Source organism: Pogonomyrmex barbatus, unplaced genomic scaffold (assembly GCF_055798465.1).
Source record: "Pogonomyrmex barbatus isolate J1 unplaced genomic scaffold, ASM5579846v1 scaffold18, whole genome shotgun sequence".
Lineage (NCBI taxonomy): Eukaryota > Metazoa > Arthropoda > Insecta > Hymenoptera > Formicidae > Pogonomyrmex > Pogonomyrmex barbatus.
Genome location: NW_028297114.1, coordinates 4,135,087 through 4,161,530, shown reverse-complemented (window position 1 = coordinate 4,161,530; position 26,444 = coordinate 4,135,087). Strand labels below are relative to the sequence as shown.

Genomic DNA, 26,444 nt, shown 5'->3' with positions numbered 1-26,444 from the left:
CAAGAGTCGCGGTATTGTTTTAATCTATTGTTGCAGGCAGACTTCCCGCGCAATATAGCGCCGCAGAAAATTAAACGGTGCCACTAATTTTCTCTTTTGTATACAATACCGGCTTTACGAGGGTTTCCGTGTTTGTTTGCGGCGGCCTTTGCACGCACGAAAATCTCAGCTAACGATGCAAGTTAGCCGAGGGCCACTCGCATAACAAGATCCCATACACGTACGCGCAAATTAAATAGCCAGGCGTATGCGCGAGCTCTCGGTCGTCACGACGAAATCTAAACAGGATTCGAAAGCTTTCACGTGAAAACTCGGCGTTTCTCACCGAGGTCCGGAAAAGCGACGTCAGGTTTAATGTAAAGCCTGCGTCTAACGTAATACATACGCGACGCGTGACAAAGCAACAGGAAACTAAACAAACGTGTTCGTTCGTGAGGAATGAAAACTACAGAATAAATGATCCTAAATTTCTCTCCAGACAAATAATCGTATATTCTAATCAAAAGTTAGATCAAAATCATTTTTCATCTAAGATTGATTTATAATTTTTCGAAAAGATAAATAATTCCAGAGCATTTTTAATAACAATTCTACTCCACATATAGCATGCTATTTATTAAAATTATTAAAAAAATATCTATGTCATACGCCAATTATGGTGTGTACAGTATATTTAAAAAAATATAGAAATTTTTATAAAAAAAAAGTAATACAAATTGTAACACATTTATAAGGGAAATTAACAATCTCGACATACAAAGCACATTTCACGCATCTAAATTTTAATTAAATGAAATGCGAATAAACGGATGCTTTTACAAAGGACGCTTCTTGATTCCTACAAAGTATCATCGGGCAATCGGAAAGAGTGTAATTTTAACGATTACTCAAGTACGTAATTAACGCAAATCATTTAATTACACGATAAAACGTTCGCAATCCGTGATAATAGCGTTTGCGATATCGATCTAATGACTAAAACTGATCCACAAGAACACACGGCCTCGATCGGGACCGGCCATTCAAACGCACGCGCCGATTGGTCCGCGTGTAAACGTGACGCGTATAATCCGAGATATCGAAATGCCCGATTAAACAGGGATATTGCGTTGCGCTCGAATGCAGCGGCACTTGGAATGTCGCATTGCATTGCGCATAACGTCGACATATCGTTATGCACGTGAAAATTATCGACCGACAAGCGCGCGATGCCAATCTGTGATATAACTACCAATTGGATATCGAACTGAAAATACACGTGAAAATATTTAGCAATCGCATGAAGCGTTTCTGGATTCAATATATCGCGTGAGTCATCGTTTTGTGATGTAATCGTAATCGTAATTTATGCAATAGATTATGTCACTTTAAACCGTAATATTGATATTCCCCGCTAGAAAGTTTATTAGAAACATTAATGTTAATGAATAATAATTCGAATTATTTAAATAGTATTCTCCAAATGGTTTTTACAATACTTATGTTTTATTCCTTTCCACATCCGTGTATGTCATATAACTTCACAAGATATTAGATTTTGATTAATCACACACCTATAAATCTTTCATTAACTTTGCAAAAATTATACTTAACTAAATTAAATACTTCTCACGTTTCAACTTTATCTTTTGACATAAATTAAAGAGAGTTATAAGCGCGCGGTGTGTCCCAGAATGCTCGACCTCGATATGACGTTGTTCTAGTTGAATCTGGTTTCTCAACCAGATTCAACTAGATATCTGGTTTTTATTCGCGGCTATCGACAATCCCAAAGTCGGGCAGATCGGCCTCTCCCGTTGCGTCGTTTCTCGATGCAATTTATTCACGAGTAAAAGTGCAGTTCGCGCTGCATGTCGATGTGTGCGCGATATTCGCGCCGGCTCTCGTTGCACGATGTATGTAGGAAGAAACGAGTTTACGCGATCGACGCAGGCTACCACGTACGTCGCGAATCAAGACGATGACACGTCGGTAAATCATTCGCGACAACAGCCGGGGCGTTCAACATTGTTCCGACAAAATTTACGCGGCACGACGGACGCGACGAAATACAGTGTGCTCGGACAATATCGAGTCGATACGTCGATCGAGTCGATCGAGAGCATGGTGGAAATGTCTGTGAACAATGGGATTATTCGGATGGAGTGTTTCGCGCGAGGAGCACATTATACAGGATAGCCCCCCCCCCCCCCTCCGTCTGCGCCCTCGATCGATCTGTATGGGATCAATTTGTCATTAGTAAGGCCGTCGATGCAACAATAATCTTTGGAGTTTCAGAGAAGCGACCTTATTTCTTACGTAAATTCTCAAGATAACCTTTTTAAACGCGGTTTTAATTCGAGAGCGTAGTAGTTGTAAATATTCAATGTGAGATCGTTTTTTGGACCAGCAAACGATAATTTCAGCTATCATAGAAAAAAGAGATCTAATCTAAGATATACCGTTTGTACTTATTTTCCGCGTAATAAATATAGTTAAGTATTAGTCATACGTAGACAAGAAAGCATTAAAATCTTCAGACGATTAAGCACATCCTGCACAACAGCTCGTAGGCGCGGAGTCATTCGACGATAAAATAAATAATAAAATATTCTACTGATAAATAAAAATAATTAATAATAATTTATGACAAGTGTAAAGCAAAGTACGAGGGAGAGACACAAACTGCGACAATAATACTGTATTACGATATCTCCATGCAGCCACGACACATTGTCATCGCAAGTTTCATCCGAGAAACTAACTACCGCTCTCTGCTGCCGTTCGTACATTCCTCATCTAGTCACCGCACACCGCACACCGTCTACGTCACATTATTATTATTATCTTCGTCGTCTCGAGCGCTGTTAATTATACGCGCACGCGGCGTTCGTCGCGTTCGCGTATCGAACCCTCTTTTTCGGAGGGAGGGGGAGGGATTACGAAATTACGCGGCCCTCGGTCCTGCGAGGACGGAAAAGCGGCACGGACAGACAACGGAAAACTCGCTAACGAGATTACTCGCGCGAGCGGCGAGTGCACTCGCGTTAAGGATCGCGCGGATACTGCATGCAGCGCGCACGTTTCGCTCGGTGAGCGCCGTGGGCGAACGCGGAGCGAAGCGAAGCGGCGCCGACGTCTACCTACCTACCTACGCTCGCTCGATTCGAACGCGCCTTCCTCCTCGCTGACCTTCCCCAACGTCGTGTCGCGTGACCGCGGCCGTCGCGCGGAACGCGCCACGCCACGTGCCGCTCCGGACGACTCTGTCGCAGACAACTCTCAGCCGCGTTCGCTTACGCTCATTTGCATCGAAAGACAGCCGTGATCTTCTTCTCTCGATACGAATACTTTTTTCAAAAGGCAAATGTCGGAAAAAATAAAGAGAAAAAAAAAGAGGTTTGCTTTCGTTTGTAGATAAGTTATCTCGCGATTTAATTTCGGCGAGTCGATATTACTTGTATGATTTCTTTAATAAGAATCGTGTATTGTGCAGAGAATGTAATATTAATAGTTTAATTTTATTGGAAATTATAGATTTGTCTAAGGCTCTCTTGAAAATATTTTGGCAGGAAATTCTGGTAAAAAGGACTTCGTGAAGTGATATTGTAAATATATAAAGCAACATTTTGCAGCGTATTTTGATTTAAAAAAATATTCTTGATAATTAACATTTCACAATACGGATAAATGAAATATAAATTATCGGACGCGTTTCTCCATTATTAAAATTGTAATACGTGACATATATTATACAGATAACAAAATAGTGGTAATATTATAATTAATAATATTACCACAAATAATACATGTAATTAATAATTTGTTCGACTGATTTTCAATTAACTGTTATAATTGTTTCTTTTGAGTACACGTATGGTCCAATATTCGTCGGTGGAAATACTTGGCTCTCGCGAAAGATAGGCGCGTCGAGGTTCAATGCACGATGCACCGAATCGGGGTTACGACAAATCGTTACGCCACGCTTCCGCGATCGTACGAAAAAGGGTTTACGACCCGAGTGATCGTTTAGCTTAGCAAACTCGACACCGTACTTCCTATCTCAATCGCTATTATACATGTTGTATTTACCAGGCAGTTAAATGTCATACTGTTAGCAGTTCGAGATCCCTCGATCACGGAAGTGTCGAAAATACGCGCGTGGCGTCACGCGACGAGCTATCTTTTGGAAAAAGCACTTCGTTTCACGGCTTCTCATGCAGCTAATTGTATACCTTTACAAATTTAAATTTCTGATAACTTAATAAGCTTAATAAGTATATATACAGGGAAAGAACAATTTTGCTGAAGCATGTAAAAATTTGGGCATGTAAAAATTTGCAGATACACAGATACAGATCTGAAAATAACTTTGTTAGGACTCTCAAAATAATTATGTAGGGAGCTTAAGTATGATGATAATATCGCAAAAATTTTTAATATTCTAGCAACTAGTTTAAATATCTTACATAATTATCTAAGTGAAAATTATTATTTTCAGATTTATATTTGGTTAAATTTTTAAATACTTCAACAAAACTATTTTTTTCCGTGTAGGCGGTATAGCGTGACTGTCTGTTGTATTTATACAGAAAGAACAATTATTACAATAAAGAATTATATATGATAATAAATAAAATAATATTTAATTTTTAATAATTTTTAATTTTTTTACGGGAAATTTTGATACATATGTACATGCATTAAATGTCCCGTGTAATATTGTGAAAAACCAAATATTATTTTATTTAACTTATTAGCTCTCATTATTATTCTTATTACCACAATTTTGCAATCCGAAAGTTGCAAATTCCGCGCGGTTTCTATTATAATTAATTACAAGTGGCGCATCGAGCGCAGACATGAAAGGCATGAAAAACTATGTATGACGGATCCGGGCGCGCGCAACGGCAATAACAAACGCACGATAATAACGGTGCTCACGATACGAATACACAGGCGCTTTCGCATTCCATTAGCACGCCGTGGTACACTCGGCAAAGTGTAAAATGAAAGACACACTTCGCTATTTTGGTATCCGCCGCGTAAAGAAGCGCGACGAGCACGCGTCGTTCTCACTTGAGCATTTTCGTACGCGCGCGGAGTAAATTTATCCTAACACGTATGTACGCGGGGCGTTTACGTCTCGTATCCTCGTCGTTTCTTTGTGCCTGGAATGAAGCTCGAGATTCAGCGAAGACGACGGACGACGTCGTTTTCCCGACCAACCGATGCCGGTAACTCGAGACCGACGCGCGGAGAGCAAACGACCCGCAGCCTGTGTATTCAGTTGCCTCCCTTTGGCGTAAGCCCGAAACGGACGGCGAACTGTCGAGGATGCTTCTATTTCGGAGATTCGGCGTAGATCTATTGCCGCGTAATGCTGCTGTTGCTAGGCACCTGTTACCGTAGAACGCTAAAATTATCGACCGCAACTCTGGGCGCGCTTTGTTTCTCCCTCGGAAACGAGGATACGTTGATTGATTATGTGAAGAATGGAATCATTCTGTACCGAAGGGGTAATGTTTTTCTCGTTTTTCTCGCGAATATGAATAACATAAAGCATCGTTTTTAACTTCGTAATATTTAAGTATGGCGTAAATAAAAATAGATGTGAATTTACGGATAGTGACGTATCGTTCCGCGAGAAAAATATTTTACTTGAAAAAAATATATCTCTCTTTAAATTCTTTATTTAAATTATTTAATTTTTTAAAAAACTTTCCGTTAAAAATCATACGAGATAAGACACGATGTAAAGTACAGCTACAGAAATATTTCTTTTAAAATTAATACATTCTAAATTAGTACTTTTAATATTATATTCTATATATAAGCGTAGTTTTATATAAATAAATTTAAATTTCAAGTTTGATCATGATATTTCTCTGACATGTTTTAGGATACTATGATACTGATCATTCCAAATATTATTTGTATAATGATTCATCGCTTAGGATAGCAACGCATAGCAAAGTGTAACGATTAAGTATGTTTTATTTGGCGAATTTCCAAACAAACAGCGTGTTGTCATTGATCTAAATAGATGCTGTCGTTTCAAAGAAAGCAAAGCAACTGTAGCAATCTTAATTAATATAATCTTTCTAAAGTATATTTATAACAATAATAATGAATCATAAGCGAATGTAATATTTGCATAAATTTTAGAAATCCAAAAAGTAATATTAACTACATAAATGAAAAATTGTGAGTCGAAATAGTTAAGGTATATCTTAATTTACGATTTGCGAGAACTAATTTAAAATTTAAATTTTCACAGGATCATATTTAACGATTAAGCTGTCAAACATCACAACTATGGTACGTTAAATTGACGGTTAAGATCGATCAGCGATGCGACATTCTTTTTTCCGACATCTCGCAGATTACGGAAACGTCGTTGTTAGCGGGAAAGTTACGGTGTTTTCAGCGTTAAAACGGAACAAAGTTTTATTGGAAAACAGATACGAGAATTTTTGGTTCCGGATGGCGCATTTTCCGTGGAAACACGAACTCGACTCTGTAAATAAAAAGCGCACTATGCAAATGCAAAAATAGCGTCATTATTCTCTTCGACCGCGCGCCCCATGGTATTCTTTTTTATCTCGAAGCGATAAATATTTCTGTAAGCTTCGCCGGGGTCGAGCGCGGACAAAAGCACGGGGCTTGTTATTCCCATGAAAATGGTACAGTATGCGTGTGGAAATGCCGGCGAAATTAAAAAATGAAGGATCGCGTCGCCTGCTCGATCCTCTCATGCTTTCTGCACACTGTCCGGATTCGAAGATATATCTTATGCATCAGCAGGAAACATCATAAATACGAATTTTTCATCGAACATACTCTGCCGTTTTTCTTTTTTTCGCTCTGGCAAACTATTTTCCGATCCAACTCGCAGAGTAGAGTGAAAAGACGTATAAAACCGACAAGGTATAATTAATGTCAACGTGTATAATCGCCTATAGAAAAATCCGAATTGCATTTCACGCTTCATAAAAGTTGATGCAAATATGTCTGCATTTTCCAATTTTTATAATCGATTGTCGATAGCCGATTAACAAAAAACCACAGACCAACGTGGTAATTTTTCACATCGCAAGCTGCTAAATTGTTTCATACCCAGGTAATAGCACTCTCGCTCTGTGCGCGAATATCTCCACTACAAAAAATATTATTCGCCAATATTACAACATTCTTTATTTCGGCCGTTTAATGTAAATCTTGCGATACGCGCACGCGCGCGCGCGCACACACGCACACGCACACGCACATACCAGCGGCTAATGGATGAGCTATGCCACTGATGTAAATCATGGTATAAATCTTGTTTCTCTTCTCGCTTCGATGGAAATGCGATATTTAAAATTAACGTTTCGACGATCTCGAAAGGGAGATATCGTGTACTCTCGATATGCGATAAACTAAACGTCGACGGACGCGGGCGGAAGAGAGGAAACGGCATATCCGGATTTAAGCGATTCACAATTCCGCGTTCCACCGGGCGAAATAGACGTCGATGCGAATTAAAATTCACAAATAAAATCTCGCAATCAGTTAATAGGCAGCTTGATACCGGTGAGATACGCGATATCCCGGCGTGCACGATATTAAACGTAATATCGAGTAACAAGGCATACCATCGGAAATAAATGATGAAAAATAAACGAGATTCACCGGAAAAGATTGCGCTCTATCAAGCAGATATGCAATATCCTCTGGCTACTCCGGAGACGTTTTAATTGTCTTCTTTCTTAGCCCGCCAGTAAGGCAGATTTACAAGCCCGCGATATCACATATATAATCATCTAGCATATATGTAGAAAGCTAGGATCGATTGTTGACAAGATGCCGTTATAATACTAAGGATAACTCGAGCTCCTTGATTACTGTATACGCCGGAAGAGAAGATGAGATTACGTTCTCTGTAACAGAGAAATACCTCCCACGAAATATCGAAACTCTCTCCCTCTTTCCCCTCTCCCCCTTCTCCTCTCTCTCTCTCTCTCTCTCTCTCTCTGTTCAATCCGTTCCTGTGTTTGAGGAAGATTCGTTTGTAATAATCTAGGAAAGGTTATGTTATGTTTGCCGCTAATAAACCGTCCGATCTCTCTATCTCACTTAATTCCTTTACGTTAATTGAAACTCGTAGCAGTTGAGATAGAATGGCTATCGTGTCGCTGCATTATATCGCGTCGTTTGACCGCGTAATACTGAAATTGTTACGGTGGGCGACACAATAAGGAGCTGAACCGGTTTCAGCTTGTATCAGCTATGTCTTTATCCTTTATTAGATAGAAAGCTTGCTTGCGCAATAATCTTGTGAAACGTTCAGATCAACTATTACAGCGAAATACAATAGTAAGTACAATAGCGACGGTTAATATTCAAATATCTACAATCGTTGATGTTTAAGATCAAGCTATAATCTGTATTGATTATTACCGAGTTAGCTTCATTATTATATCAACTTCCGAGTATCGTACTTTTATGCACGCGTTCCTAGAATTCGGAAATTGGCAGCGCATTTTATATATATATATATACACACACACACACACACACGTACTGAACCGATAAAAATCGAGAGATTAATTAATTTTAATTAATTGCAATTAATTAAAATTAAATTACATCTTCTCTCTACCTTTTACAATTTTTGCAGAATTATTAAAATAAAAATGGTTTCTCTAATTAAATTCCCTACGAAATGCGTGCAATTTATTATTTTTTTTTACTCGCCCCCAAGTATTAATTTTCTATTACAAAAAAGAAAATTAGAACGCCCAGAACGCCCTCGCCCTCTCCGTGCTTCTATTCCGCTGCTATTAACTCCCAATTATATCAAGGGGTCACTCGCTCTCTGCAACGCGCAGCGCTCGCTCGTTCCAAAACGCTTCCGAGAGAAGCGTAATTCGATTCCGTATCCTAAATTTACAAGCAAGTGCACATGTCCCAACTGACTCCGCAGGTCAGTATCTCGCTTCGATCGCCGGTTCATACCTGCCAGTTTCGTCGTCGTCGTCGTCGTCGTCGTCGTCATCGATCGTCCATCCATGTTTTTCCCACTCGCCTCTCGTCATTGACGTCAGCGGGAGACCCAATTTTCGAGTCGTAACCGGGATAGAAGGGGATACCATCCACCGCGTTAGGGTGGTTTACGAGCGGAATGCAACAGAAAGGATGCCGTCGCAGGGGCAGATGAGAAATACTCTACCTCGCGAGAGCGCGACCCAACACACGCGCGTGAAAGCTTAACTTTCCTGCAAGTTGCTCATTTCGTTTGCCTGATCGTCGTAACTCATCCCGAATAGGATTCCGCCGGACGTACATTTCAGCGCGACGTTCCGGAATACGACATTCCAGAATTTTTCGCTTTGCACGTCGGTACGTCTTCCCGACGAAGAAGAGAGAGAGAGAGAGAGAGAGAGTTCCGCTCCGCTCGAACATTCGGATGATCGTTATTGGGAACTTCGAATCCGCGAATTCGGGACTCGCTGGAACTTTCCGAATGCGAACGACACTGTTGTTTCAAGCGAATTTGGGAAGGCAAAATTGGATCGAAGCGAACGGAGAATTTAAAGAACGCAAAAGAGGGTTAATTTGATGCTTTATAAGCGATCGCCGTACATAGGGCGACAGTATCGAACTTTCCTCGTAAACTTGCGTTACATTATAATAACATCGAAAATTTTCTATGTCTTTTATATTGTTATTTTTGTGGTTATATAAGCCAGAAATTACAAAAGTTCGAGCTTAGTTCAAGGAAAAGTCAAAGATTAAAATCTAAGTTTAAGTCTCAAGATTAAGAGGATGGGAAAAATTTATGTGGATATTTTTACTTTCTATGCAGATTTGTTAGACATTAATTAAAAGTTGTATTTATGCGCCAAGTATAAAGATAATAAATTATCACCGGAAGCAAGTACGAAAAAATTATAATATTCGTAAATCTTTCATGCATTTTCCAGCTCTAATTCCACGAAAATTCATAACCGCTGCGGCAATCTTGCCGGAAAATTTTCTAGGATATATGTATATATATATATATATATATTTAAATCCCAGTTTCTTTCCCTTTTAAATAATCATTATCTAGAGTAACGTCAACCGCGTGTTTTGTTACGGAAGAAATAGAAATGCTTGTATATAGCATGACACATAATAGAAGAAAATGTGGAAGCTCATTCGAGAAATGGAGACTGAAAGTTAAAATAATAATAGTTCCGTTTCTTACTCTCGCAACGTGTCTATTTTATTTAATGAGAAAATCTGAAAAATGCATTTAGAGGTCGATTACACATTAAATATTTTCACATATTTTCGTTATACATATATAAAAAATATAGATTGTTAATTATTATGCTTGATACAAAGTATTTTTTATCTATTATCTTTATTATTATTATCGTTGTTATCCAGATGAATTAGTTGTTTTCTCAAGATCGAGGTATACAGAAATATGGCTACGACTAAATCATGTTAATATTTATTTTGAGGTTGCAATATTATTATGAGAATTATTATTATTGCATACCACGCGACAATTAATGTACTATACAAAGCTTCTATAATACAATAGTCAGAAATTGTTCATAGTGAGCTTTACAGTCCCATTAATATGCAAGCAAAATGATAATATAATTACAGTTTATAATGTATTTAGCAAAATAAAATTCATTTATCTAAACACATTGAAACAAAAAAAAAAACATTTTCACGAAACATCCTCTCTCTTCTTTTCAAATACATTTTTAAAATAATAGCATCTATATTAGAAAAAATTATTATTAATTATTATAACAATAATTGAAGTAGTCGTTAATGTCATTATTATTATTGCACAACACAATATGCATAATAAATTTTATTAATTTTTATTAATATAAAAAATATTTTTCATAAACGCGAAATATGATGTTTTATATTAAAGATTTAATTAAAATTGCAAAATTTCTACTTAATTTCTACTTAAGAAAATATTTAAAGCGCTAATAGATTTTAGATTATAAAAACAGTTTAATGTAAAATTTTACATAAACTTTGATATCGTTTTTTATTAATTAATCTTATCTACCGATTTCTTGTATGCAATACAATATATAGTGACAATAAAAAGCTTAAACAATTCTTAATCCAAATTAAGTTCATAACGTTACTAAATATAGATTTATCATTAGATTTATTAATTCTATACAAATGTCGTAATTAATTAACTATTCAAGTTTTTAATAAAACAAACAAATAGTTTGCATGCAATATGGATTTTTAATAATCAACTGGTTAATATCTGGTTAATTACAGCTCACATAAGTACTTCTATATAAGAAATTAAAAAATAAAAATCAGCTGATTGATAAAAATCAATATTACCCAATAGCAAACATATTAATAATATATAACAAATTGGTATATATGTGAATTACAATTGTCAACATATTTTCATATTAATATATACGACTTTTTAGTTTAATATCCAATATGCACTATTCAAATATTATACGATACTGCGAGACACTCTTCATATATACACGAACAATAAATTAATCAGTCCAAACAGGCGCAGTAGTAATATGCATACAATTAATATTTACAAATAATAATAATTAATAATTATCGATAACGGTTAATAATACAATCACTGCCATTTAATGACGGACTTCCAATCTAATTCCGCAAGTGCAAAGGGATTCTGGCATACGGCATCGATCAAAAAGAAAAAACGCGCCCTCAACCTCGCGATTAAAACAGAGATCAATTTCGAGCTGGGCAGGCACTCAATTGATTTAACGCGAAAACGCATCTATGCACCCTTTATCAGATCGAATCAAGTGCGAGAGGAGCGCGGTCCATGCCAATCAATGTTTTCATCCGCGTTGTCAGTTGTCGTATCTTGATCCGGCAGAATTCCGGACATCGGAAGCTCGAGGCCCTGACAGCACGATCGCACTTCCCGATAATCCACGAATTTATTCGCTCGCCGAGAAATGGCCGCTGCTAAAGCCACGGCTCTGCGCATCGGACTACGAATTGATAAATTAATGAAAGCCAGAGTTACACGAGATTAAATTATCTGCGCCATGATATAGCAAGAAATACCGCAATGTGTCACGCAAATGTCACTCGTTCATTTCATTTGTTACTCGTTCAAGAAATAAAATTATAATAATAATAATAACAAATATAATAATTTACAAAGATAACTCGATTAGAATCTAATTAAAACCTATATGATGTGAAATTATTGAAATACATTGCGTCTGGATTACAACGTTTAAACGTTTAAACGTTTAATTACGTTGTTAATTTGCAGCTGCGGATAAAGAACTACGCTATAATGTATCGCGAGCCTTGTCTACTGTGTTAACAAGGCACCCACTATTAATTCAAGAGAGGTCTCGAGTAACGATAACACGTTATCGATGCACTCGGGGAGACATGCATGCACCATCGACGACTATGCACGATCAGTCCTTTAACACAACAGGTGGTTCTGAGAACAGCGATTGATCGAAGGAACTAACAATTAATGCAACGTATATAACTCGCTTTATCTCGAACATGTCCTAAGTAATAAGTCAGATAAATCCTGTTACACACACGTGCACTTTAACACGACCGAATTCGAAAAGCTATCATCTTCTCTATCTCTCTGGCGCTCTCGTTCTCTGTCGCTCATGTAAAATGCCTAAAGAATGTACTTCAAATCAGGTAGATAAATAGAAAAATTACCCCAATACTTTCCCGCAGTTTTAAATGGAATGATTTCAAGAGATTGCTATTTTAAACTTCAAAAAATTTTTTTATCACACGTCGACAATGATTTTTTTCTGTTTTAATATCCTGGCCGACGCGAGAGAATAAAGCACGTCATTCGTGTGAATGTGAATGCCTGGGCGTTCTATTAATTGGGTTTTAAAACCGGACGAATAAAACCTCCCATATTTCAAAGCGATATCACTTGATTAACATGAAAACTGTGAAAATGTTAATAATAATAATAAATGCATTGGTCATTATCACACACATCTTAATTAATATTTTATCCCCATTGTATTATAAATTTTGACTTAAATATCATATTCATGATGTCCAACCACTTTCGAACGTAATCGATAACATCAATGAGATCATCATTTTAGTCGGCGAGAATTGCAATGTGCCGATTATCGATTCGACCGCTCGTCAAGAGTCAAGATCCTACTGCGCTTCTTCTCGACTGTCTGCACCTCGTTTTCCCCTCGAGAGTGGTCTCTTCCGGCGGGAAAACACCGGTAACGAAAGTAAATTCTCTCGACCAATCACTTTTCGCCGGAGTAAAAAGTATCGATAAACATCCCATCCACGGGAAGGTTCGCTTCGTGCAGGCCACATCGAGATTTCATGAAAAATCTCGACGATCGAAATTTCTTTATTTTTATAAAAATTCAATTTTTTTAAGTAAGTAAATTAAAAATAAAAAATTTAAGCGGCGGACTGTTTTCTATTTAAACGTATTCGGTCCTTTTGAACAAACTCATCGCGTTCTCTTATCAGCACGTCTCTCATATACAGATACTGAGATTACATTTCTAGGATTAATCTATCTTTGTGAGATTGCCGCTCAAAGGTAGATGACTATCTCATTTTCAGCGCCCGAGGAAAATTGACGTTCTCGCGTCACATTTCACATACATATTACTCTTGTACGTACGCAGCTTTAACTAGTCTTCTCGCAACACACGCGATATTAGCATCAATTAACAAACGAGACTCAAAGTATCTCGTCTATCATGCGCCATGTGCGCCACGATGCTTGCTTTTAACAAAGTATTGCTTTTAAAATCTTTTTCCTTTCCTCTTTTTTTTTTTTTTTTGAAAATATTTAAGCAAAACATGATTTCGCTCACAATATCGCAGATTATTCGCTCTAATAAAAAATACTCTTAAATATTTAAACAAGTATCATTACTTCTTCTTTTTCCAAAATTATATGCAATCTGATTCTTTATGTCTTCATATATTTTTTATCTTCAACTATATTTCATCTTGAGAAATTCCAAGAATAAATTTAACACTTTTCTTGTTCGACAGAGAAAAAATGAGAGAAAAGTAAAGATGACTAAAATGCTAGGGAGTCGACTGTACTTCCGCGTGCATTTAATGACTCTATCGGAAAACGTGGATTTCTAAAGTAAGGGGGAAATCATTTGTTCTCATTCGCGACAAATTCACGGATCTTAAAAAAGAATTGCGCGAGTGACGGTGACGACGACGACGACGACGACGACGACGATTGTAAACAAACGGCCGCAGCTCACGACACTCCATTATGCAATGTAATGTCAGCAGATGCTGCATAATACAACGACGGAAGGAAACAAGACGAAGCTCGGAATAAGGAGGCAGGGCGATTATTAATTCATGCTTTATCGTCGCTTTCCGCTTCGGGATAGTAAAACGAGAAGAAACGGGCGGAAAGAGAAAAGGGGACAAACGTTAGATCAGGCGGTAAGGCTAAAGGAAAATCTCGTCGTCGTCGTCGTCGTCGTCGTCGTCGTCGTGGGTAATCGTGTGTTTTCGCTGTTACAAAGACCAGAAATGGGACGCGAGTTCAATGATAAATGGATTTTAATCAAACGCATTCCAGAAGGAATAGTGCGCGCATTACGACTCCGCGCGCGATGTGCATTAACGATGAACTTAATTAGGTCATCGCCATCCGTTCGCGAGCGATCGAGCTGGTTTCATAACCAGAGATCTCTCCTCCGAGAGAATCGATCTATCTGGAAGTTTATCAGAATCGTCGGAATGACGAATCAAATCGCTGTCATCAGGAAGAAAACTGAATCATGCAAGCGAGCTCGTTCCGATTTTCCTGTCAAACGAGCGCGATCAAATTTTTTCTGCTGATGCAACATGACGAAAACGATTCATCGCCGTAATATCGACGTAGAGAAATGTCACCGGAGTTCTAATTCGTTTCTTACGAAACTTACACGTTTTGCGCGTGAAGCGATAAATTAGGCATTGTGCAAAGTCACGATCGATATAACTCTTGATAGGTGAATTTAACACGTCGCGAAGAGGAAAATTTACTATTTTTCGTCTCATAAATATATATGATAAATTACTGCGAATTATTCATGAGAGGAACACAAACTAGAAGCATCCTACCTTTTCCACGTTATCTTTTAAGATTCTCGAAAAATAAACCCTTGAAGAAAGAGAAAGAAAGTTTTTAGCATAAGCAAGCAAATTGGGGAAAAGAGGCTTAGTGCGTTCTCCGCACTCTTATATTTTACGACTAGTTTAGCGAGCAGCTCGGAAAATCTAAAAAGTGCAAAAGAGTTAGATTTAGCAGGTGAAATAAATACGAGAGATTAAAATTATACATACAGGCCATTTCGGAGAGTTTCGCAGAATTATTATAGAGAAAAAAGTGCAATATCTTTCGCGGCGAATATTTGCGGACTATATATTTGCTGCTTTATCACGACAGTATTTAAGGTGATAAGTCATATTATTAAGAACTCTCTCTCGACATTGGCGAACGTAGCTCGACTCGCGTAAATTCAAGCGTCTTTAAACGAGCATACGAGTCGGCGTTAAATATAGAGAATTAAAATAAAATTCATACAATAATGCGTCCCAGCGGAATTTAGCGAACAATGGGACCGTTAATTTCCGGCTTACAAAAGGTCTCGACAACTTTGTTACGATGAAACGCCATCAATCTGCCTTCGTCGTTGACATAGTTTAGATTGATTTCTTTATTTAAAATACTTATTTTATAAAGGAGAAGAATTTACTTCCAATAATTCTTCACAAATTGAGCTATCGTTTGAAAGAACTCTTTAAAACATACATTTAAATCGTAGTTTGTTCTAAAAATACGAATATCTTTTATATAAGTAATAGAGAATTATTAGCAGATCAATAAATATTCGTCACTTTAAATAATATTGTTATAGTTAAAAAAAAAATACAATTAACGTAACACAAGTAAAAGAAGTAACTTAATTTTTTTAGCAAAATCATTGGACTCTATAAATTTTCGCATAATATTATATAGACAAATTAATGAATTCTTGTTTCAGGTTTTCAGAATAAATATCTTCTTTTATTAATTTACAATCTTGAGGTAATTATTCTTCATTTATAGCAAAAAATTATTCTTTTCTTCTAAAAGAAAACGATTCTTTTTTCGGAAAAAAAAAAAAAAACAGCCGTGTCGGCGTAATCCGCTTCGTCAGGAACCGCGCTTTATCCGCGGGGGATGAGATCACACAGCCGAGCTCGGATCAAGACACACGTATATACGTGCGTATATATTCCTCATTAAGCCGTCGAAGTAGCGAGCGTAATTACGGGAGTAAATCCCCGCTGGTGGTTATCCCGCCAGTATGCCCGCTCATTAATCGGGGAATAATTACGTGCGGACCTCATCAAAGTCGTCTTGCGATGCGAGCGCGCGACGTCTCTCGACTTTCGCGTCGCCGGCGCAAATCGATTTATGCCGTTTCGTCAGCCGGGTGCACCCTGCACTTGACACATGTATATCGCCGATTAAGGGATCATCCCTGCCAACTCGAATACGGCGGAGTTTAATTGGATCGTCTTGTGCCTCGCGCCCGGGTAGACTCGAGTAGACGCGCGTGCGATTTACGCGACAAAAACGAGTACGCCTCGCGTACTGTAAATTATATTGCGAGCTGCAAATCCTCCGTTTTGTTCGCCTTTGAGCGCTGACAAAGTCGAGAGGAACGCTGGAAGAGAATTTCGACTCAATTGCGGGATGACAATAGTAACGTTGAAATTCCTCGGAATTATCTTTCTTAATTATCTCTTATCATTTTCACCATTTCATATTACAGTCACTAGCGTGTGTAATGTCGATGAAAAAATTACAATAGACATTAAGATGAAATCAAGCCTTTAGAAATGTCGTATAATAAGCAAGCTTGATTGCGAGAAAATGCATGTCTAAGATTAAAATTAATTAAAAACTTTATCGCAATTCCCATTTATTTTCGTGCTATAACCAAAGTGTCCGTGTCAGATATAAAAAGGGAACTTTTAGAACACTTTATAGTTCGTCGTGGTCGCCAACCATGTTAATTACGTGTCGAAAAGCGTTGCTCGAAGACCGTCGTGTCGCGGATCTTCCGCGGAGAAAAAAAAAAAGTAAAAGCGTTTAAGTGAAAGAAGTTAACAGTCTGAATATCGGGCTGTGTGAGACTCCATCTAATTGGATCGCTTTTCCTGCCCGGTTGCCAAGAATTACACGTGAAAATTCTGTAGTAACGCGCGTGTGTTAAAGTACCTTCTACCCAGCGTGCAAATATAGACGAGTTGGCTTCCCTTTGCGTTTATTCGCAAGACGCAAAGTTCCACTATGACACACAGAAAGGAACGACTAATTAAGCAGAGCGGCTCAAAGAGTGTCGAGGTGGAAAGAGGGTCTCTGTACAGGGTAGTTTGCCAAAAACAAGTACTAAATATAGCGAGCACGTCACTTTACAAATTTTTTTTACGCGCATCCATATTTCTCCCTACAACTTCATTAGTCTTACAACCGATAACGCGTAATTAATTTAAGACTATAATTATTCCGTTTTATTAAAGTCCAAAGTTTACAGTTTCATATTTTTATAAGAGATTAAAATGATACAGGAAAAATTTGCTTCCCTCTTTCTTTGCTATCTTGTGCATATTATTCTCCGAGATACAAAACTTTCAATCTCCAAACAAAAAGTTAGCTATAACAAATTCCGTTACCCGAATCAATTACGTGCTCCAACTTAGCAGCGATACTTTCTAGAGCGAGGAAATTAATGATGCATCCCGACGGCCGGAATTATCCGGCGAAGGGAAACGACCGCGAGTCACGTGACTTACGGGTGATAAAACTCCTTCATTTTAGGAGATATCGTGGACCACGATGAAAAAGAGATGAACCGCGATATCCCGCTCTAATATCTCGAAGTAGAATGGCGCTTTTATGTCCCGCATCATCGTACGTCGTTTTCCGGACAGATTTCAGAACAGGTCGTAGCTGCGAGCGATGTTGCATGCGAGGACAACAGACATCCAGCCAACTTGACGAGAGCCATTCTTTCGTTCATCGCACACGAAATGAACATCCGCCTCGTCACTTTGTCGCACGTGACGCGTCATGTAAAAACAATAGTTATTTCCGCACGTTAAAATGAACGACATAAATATTGTCCTGTCATTTTATCGATGCTGAGCGCGACTATTCTCTTCGCTCAACTTCGCTGACATTATTTGAAATTTATTTATGTAATATTACTTGTGTAATTATTATTTTCATTATGTATATTATGATAAAAATATATTTGTATTTTTACATTTAATATTATTCAGTGGTTGTACCATTATTATATCACAAATGCATTATAAAATTTACACATATTATATTATAATGCATATTAAATCTTTATTCTATACCTCTCTTCATTGAATAATTAAAAAAAAGCTTTTCAAAAATTTACCCATTGATTATTAAGTAATAAAAATGTTAAAATAAATGAAAATAGCTGAGTCTCGAATTTTTAATTTAAAATCCAATTACCTTCCATTTTTTCATTTATTCTGAGCTTAATCCGCGCACGTTGGCAACCGGGGATAATATCGATGCAATTATGTCAACCTACTCTCATTATTGGAACAACGTAAACGCGTAACGCGTAAACGCGTATTAGAAAACATGCTGTATCAGGGGAATACACGATGGGATACGTACGCATATACGAGGGAACGCATATACGACGCTGTGAATTAGATCAGATTTAATTTTTAACAGTTAACATGTATATATATATATATATATATATATATATATATATATATATATGTATAATAAATTCGTATTCATCTGGCCGTTGCACAAAATACATGTTTGCAAAGCCCGATTTCATGTTGCAATGAAATATTTATTAATACAAGTCTCTATATATAGAAGTTAAAAGCAATTAAAACATTCATACAACTAAAAAAAATTGACTATACATTTTCTGACACAAAAAATATAAACTTTTTTTGATAAATAATATTCTTTCATTATATTATATTTTCGAATTAAAAAAATCTAACCGATTATCTAATTCACTCACGTTGTTGAGATTAAACAGAATAGAACCCATAAAGTGCAGTAATAAATAATATAAACTGTTCTTTATAGTTTCTTTATAGATTCAACGATGCAATTCAGTGAACTATGAACTCTGTTTAAAATTATCTAATCTATTAAAATTTTAAAGATTTATGATATATCGCCATTCCTGCGTCACACACAGTACACAAGATATTGTTCATAAAACCTTCGACATATGTGCTTGCGAAAAGTCAGATTTAAAATTTTTATCGTCCAGCTCTCGACAATTTCTCGAGATTCAACAAACGCAAGCCGAGTTTCCACAAGCAACGTTATTTTAATAGTTTTTGTCAACTTACACGCCGCATGGGCAGACATGCTGCTTTCGTATTTCATTTATTTGGAAAATTTTATTTGGCGAATTTTATTTATCTCTGAAGAGACGTCAACAATCGTCGTTTTCAAACAACGATAATGAAATTAAGGAACCGACTGTAACGTTACGACAAACATGCATATCTTGCATATCTCTATTGTATTCAGAATTTATTAAATTATATGAGAATCGACAGATTTCGAATTGAACTTTGAACGAGTTTCATACTTAAAAAAAAAAAAAAATATTAAAATTCAAGAAAGCTAATAATTAATTTTTGAATAATTAGCTAATTAGCTAATAATTAATTTTTGAATACTGGTTAAATATTTTTAAGCATATGCATTCTATTATAATTCAACAACAAAAAAAATATTTTTAAAAATGCTTACTACTTAATTTAAATTATTTGACGATGGCGAGGCATATACTATAACTTTGTAATCTTATTTGAAAAATACGATATATCATCCGTTTTAATTTTATATAGCATAGGTCTCGCTCTCGGGTGACTCGCATTAAGATGTATATTCAATTGTCGCGGAAAAGTGCGGAGAAAGAGGTCAGAAGAAGAGGGTAATCCGTCTTAAATTGTACACAAACTGCGCGCTATCGCGACGCGGCGATAAATTCAGTTTGCAGACTCGGGAGTTCGCGTCAAAGCCTCCGCCGCGGCAAAAAGAAAGCTAGGAAATGAGTTTCGCGACGGGGCTACGCGACTTCGCCGCAAGATAATCCAAAGCCAGGCGCGATAAGTCAGTCGGTTAAGTCCCTTCTCGCATTGTGGAAGCGAGGAGAAAGGGTTGAGAGCGCTCGTGGCGGCCGCCCACTTTGGTCGAGGACGTTTCCTTGGGTGCCCGAGGTCATTACGATAATCAACGGTTAGAGACCGCGTGCCGAGAATTGTGGTTTGTAATTTTGTGCTGTTTCCTACCGGTGGCACATTTTTATAGACCGACTGGAAGAATTATTTGCACAACGGAACGAAGCGCGAAGGCACCCTTGCGAAAAAAAAAAAAAAAAAAAAAAAAAAGAACATTCGATGCGTAAATACTGAGCGATATTAAGCTCGCAAATGGCACAAATGTTCTGTGCAATTACAGCAATAATAACTACAATAAGTGGCTTTAATGAGCGGACCGAATATTGATTCTAAGAATATTTTAAATTTTAAAACTGTAATTCGTTTGCGAGGAAAATTATGACTCGCGAGTGTCTTACATTTTCAACCATAAATGTAAGAAGTTGTGTAAATCATCATTTATTTAATCTTACGATGTATTTAGTTATATATTTATATATTTCTTAGTTGGATATTTATATATTATATATTTAGTTATATTTTTGAGAGATTCTCTTGTATGAGAAAATTTATATGTGATTTTAGCATAATTGCAATAAAACATTTAGAAGCAGCTTGAAACTCTAACCGCTAAGGCCAATGAAAAAGTACAAGAGACTACAGCAAGATACGACACTGAGATGACACCAAGACTCACCAGGAACTCGCCACTGCCGAGACTCTGCTGAGATCCGTCCGGCGTGACGGCGAGATCCGCGACGATCGACGTGGAGAAGCTCCTGCGCGCTTGATGATGACACTTGTGAGGACCAAGATTCCTCTGGGTGGCATAGCCGGAGACCACGGCGCTTTCATTCAGCTTGGACGACCAGATCTCTTGCTCGCGTTGCGGCGACTGGCTGATGGTGCGGTGCTTGGTGAACCTGGAGATACGCTCGGTCTTCACCCAGTCGTGATTCGGACGGGGCTGTCGCGTGATCGTCTGCAACGACTTCATGGCGTTGAAGCGCGAGAAACCGTCCTCCATCGCCGCTGCCCAAAGATGATCGGGTAGATCCCTGGAACCGCACTGCGTTTCGACGGATTGTCGGTCCGAGGAGGAGCCCAGGCCGGAAGTGGTCGGTGTGGTCGGGTAGAATCTCCGGTAAGAGGTGTCCTTGGAGTCCTCGATATCCGTGGAGTAGAAATCGCCATCGCGCGACTCCAATGAGCGATTGTTCTCGTGCAGATTCAGGGACGAGCCGATGCCGGTCGAGGTGGTCGAGGTGCGGCAAAATCGCCGCTCGTTCGCCGACGTCCATATCTCATCTGTGATCGAGGAACCGATCCCCGTGGAGGTCGTGGGCGTTCTGCGCGAGCGAGTATTTCTATAGCCGCTATTGTATTGATACGGCGGGATATTGAGATCTTTTATACTCTCTAAGCCAGTTATACAGTAACACGCTCGGTTTCGTTTTAATTGCGTTTGAAAAAGACAAAAAAAGTAGACTGATAACGAAATTTCGATTTCAATAGACTGAAGAGAATTCAATTTGTATTAGAAGCTAAGTTTCTGTCAAAAAAACGCAAGAAAAAAAATTAATCGCAAATTAATTAAGATAAAGATGTATGTTAAACATATAATATTTAACTAACTAAACATATAACTGAACTATGTTACATATATAACTAGATATAAGTTAACATTTCGATGACAAAGACTCGACTTGAAAAATGATTTCTGATATAATAGTTTAACGAAACTTAAGCATCTTAAAAATATTTAAAAATAATTCAAAAATACATTTTTATTTTGATATTTTTCTGATAATATAAAAGCTGTGAAAACTTTCGACAAGCTTGCTCTCTTTTCTTTTTTTTTTTTTTATTACGAGAATTAAAAGAGAATTTTAAAAGAAAAACTTTCTTTTAAATTTAAAATTTTCAAAAAATTTTAAAATGATTAGTCAATTTCGCGAATAACGGTATATACCTATGAGGGAGGTTTCTCTCTCTCCAGAGCTCGTCCGGATTCGCAGGGGACGTATGGCTTATAGAAGAGGCTGCGGCGAGAGTAGTGTGTTGATTCGCATAGGAGCATCTTTGTGGGAACCCCATCCCCTCGTCCAGGCCGGCCGCCCAGAGTGATTCGAGGGGTAAGTCCTGGGCGCCCACGGGGGTGCCGCCGGCGCCCTTGCCGCTTCCCGTTCCCGTCCCGTGTTTCCCCCCGTTCCCGGTGGAGGGGAACACTCTCTCGGCACCCTGGAGGACGCAGCACATACTCGTGCCGCCTCCCTCGCCACTGTCCCCGATGCCACCACCCTCCTCCTCCGCCTCCGACCCCCGGGAACCAGCGCTTTGCAGGCAACCTATTGTGACCGAGCTTTTGACCTGGTGCCAGGCCTCGACCCCTTTTTTTAGGAGGGGGTGACGACCCTCCCGGTGGTCGGTTTCTCTTGTTCGTTCTTCCCCGGCAGGCCTTGCAGGCCCGACCAGCTCTTCAAGGCCGACCCTTCATCCTTAAAATACCTTGCGCCTTTTTTTGCTAACGTTTCTTCGTTTTATTCGATTAATCGTTTAGAACTAATGATCACGGAGTGATAATGATGATGATGTCGATCAACGTAATGCTCCAGAGTATGTCTTCCTTAGGTAGAAACAATTTGTTGAGAAGACTCGAGTACACTGAAAGTTGGTTTCGCTGTTGTAACTCGCAAACAGAGTAATTTAATATCATCGTTGCGGACTTTTCGCAGAACTCGTGTTCGAGGAAATGTGGAAAGATTGCGGGAAAAGTGTACTGGGAATTGTGTAACAAAATATTTATACAAAGAAATGTTATCTAGTAATCCTGAATATTTCTCGATAAAATATCATATAAATACATAACATCGATATTTCCTCTCTAATTCAGTTTGCAAAATTGTTATCAATTTCCTATAACTATATTAATAATGTATATCATTTAGATAAATACACTGACGAGATAATATCGTGATATTTAAATTATATCTATCTCGCTGGCAATCCGACAATCTGTCATAACTTTATAGGATAAGTTATTATAGCAGCGAACTTTTTGCATCGCAGCGTGGTAAATTATCAGAAACGTGACAGACGTCGTGACACGGAGTCGAAATTCAGTGCTGGCGTCTATTCCACCTGTCATAGCGCTTCCGTGCCATTCTTCTTTCCTTTTTTTTTTTTTTGTTTATTTGTTCTGCGCGGCGCGACGTTAATTAGCTAATGAAGACTAACGAGAACGCGAAAGCCTAGTGTGAAGTCCAGCCGATCCGGAGTGCAAATACAAACGCAGATCGATCCCGAGGGCATTCCGTAAAGCTTTCGATGCCGACGGAATTCAATGGCCATTATATCGCGCGGGCAAATTGAAAGCCACGTAATTCGTTATTTACCGACGCAGCTTTGTAATTGACCGGGGCACGGCGGACCCGATGATTTATCGCGATCGTTGGGACCCTTTTCGCCGGGACCGATCTGTCCCGCTCGTGTCGACTGTCCCAGACGGAGATTTACGAGCGATACGACCGTCGAAACGTAGGCAGAAACGTATGGTGGTGGCAGCCCCGCGTTTGAAGAGAATCTGATTTTGTTTGTATAGAAGGGTTTGTATAGAATTGTCAAAACAAGCCGCGACCTGTTTTATTTTACATTCTAAAAAAAGGTCCGGTCCAAGTTTAATTTTATAAGTCCCATAAATATTTCATATGTAAATTACAACAAATATCTTGATGTATTTCAATAATACAAACAATTGCTGCGTCAGATTTAATGCGGTCTCCCCTTTAATGCGATATTGTCGGTTAATGATAAATAAGCCAATCACGTTCTGATTTTACTTCAGGAATATTGCAACGGTACCATGATATTTGTGCGATCAAATTAGTATCTTGTTTACCCTTTAAACGTGCTAGTCTAACTTGCCAAATTAAACTCGACGCGTTTTCCCGAAATTCCCAGTGCACCAGACGGAAATAAATTGGCAAATTACGGAGTTGCATATCATGCACATTGATTGCATAAAGTTTGTATTAATTCGCGGCCAAGCGCAAACGCAACCAGAAAGATAAATCTTTTCTCCAATCAAAAGGGATTTTTCTATTTTTTTTTCATTAAAAAATTCCCCTATTGAAAAGTTGCAATCTGAATTCAGCGAAGGAATAAAATTTGCGATAAAGATGTAATGGACGATGAAATTCGTGACGTATGATAAAATCTCCGATATGAATCTACGATAAAATTTGTCGCAGTTCTAATACGATGCGACGCGACGCGACCTATTTTACTTAATCCTTCCATTCACGTACGCGTCAAATATGCGCAAGAGTCGCTCGCGACATAACTCTTTGCAGAAGAAGCTCTTCTTTAACGGATTTACTGGCGGAAATCCACGATAGATGCGAAACTTCATGTGGACGAAAACGTAGCTTCGACGGAGATCTCTCGACGAATTTTCCTTCGCATCTCCGTCAAGATCACGTTCTTCGGTTCACGATTTTGATATTTGAAAATGTAACAAAAGATGAAAATCCCTCTTCTTCTTTCTGATAAGACCGCGTTAACGATCCGTGATAATACTTTTCAATATAGCAGCGCCTCTCTTTATTGAAATGTGTTACAAAAATAAATCAAATTAAATTTAAAACGTGATCTACTTTAAGATTAGTCGTATGCTTCTGGAGTCTATATATTTAAATTAAATTTTCTGTTATTTATAAAAATATTTTATAATAATCAAAATATATGAAACTTCTTTTATAATGGCTTTCTGTTGATTGAATTAATTATATTGTTTCGGTAAACAAGTTTATCGCTATAATAAATTTTGTACCACAATCTATTAATAGTTAATTAGTAATTATTAGATTAATTTGCAGTTTTTTTCAAAGCTGTAATCTCTCTCAAAGTTATTTGTAAAAAAAATACGTTAACGAAAAACTGATTAAAAAACTCTAAATTATAAAATTCAAAAGCAAATTCAAATTTATAAACATTAAACAATAAAAGAGTAGATAGAATATTTTAAAGCAGTAATTAATATGTAAAAATTCGCATATAAATGATATAAATAAATTCAAAAAATGCATATATAAATATTACTTAAAGCTAATAAAATAGTAATTTCTCAGTTACAAAAATAAAATATATAAAATTGAAAATTAAAAGATAAATATTTTTGAAAAATAAAATATATATTTCTCTCATCGGTTACCTAATAAAAAAAAGTATTATTTATAAAAAAAGTAACGATAAAGATATAAATAAATCTACTTTTATCATCAAAAGAAATATTTGAAACTTAAAATTGATAAAAGAAAGACTCTTTCTACATTTATAAATATATTTTTTTCGCCTGCGCGCAAATAACCGCGGTTTTCAGAATTGATAAAAGAAGAAATAATGAAAAAAATTCAAGTACCACGCCAGTGAGAGGAACAAGAAAATAAGGGTCACTAAATATTTATAGAATACTCTACCAACGTAAGACGAGGCGATTCCAGGCGATACGCGATGTGCTTGCAAAAAGGTGGATGTATAAATAAGCAAGCGTCTAAGAAGTCGACGAGACGCCCGATGAGGCGCGAACGAATATGCGGACAGGGCAAGTTGAAAGGGCAAGAGCGAACGTCTTCGTCCGTTCAAGTAGTCGCGAAATGAGCAAGATCCATCATTACGATCCATAATAACGCGGACAGCCACGCTCGCACCGTCAGAATAAACACGGAATTTAATATTGCTATGTTACTGCGACGGGCGTATGCAACATTACCGATATGAAATTTCCGCACAGCACCGCGGAATTTCCGCACATACGCAACCATATGCAAATGACTACGTACGTGGCAGAAATTCTGTTACGTTCGCGATTGGCGTATCTCGATCTCATTCGACTGGATTAAAAAAAATTACAAGCGCATACAAAGAGACGTCAAAGCGTCGAGCATCGTCGTCGTTAACTCGCACGAAATGAATTATACGATAAAAAACACGTTATTGTCATTAACGTCATCGATCAATATTCAAATCGATATTTAAATGCAATCATTTTTGTCATAATAAAAATAATATATACATTATAAATGAGTATATGAAATAAAATGTGTCTCTTAAAATATAATTTTTTAATTTGGAAGTGAGAAATTTCTAATGGTTCTCTTTCTTCTCTGAGTTAAAGAACGTCATTCTCCTCA

The 26,444-nt window shown here is 37.6% G+C and overlaps 1 protein-coding gene across 3 annotated transcripts in view; it reads right to left on the bottom strand.

The window, feature by feature from the left end:
• LOC105431714 (uncharacterized) overlaps positions 1-26,444 on the bottom strand; it is a 227,752-nt gene that overhangs the window by 103,599 nt on the left and 97,709 nt on the right. The gene's annotated exons all lie outside the window — the stretch shown is intronic.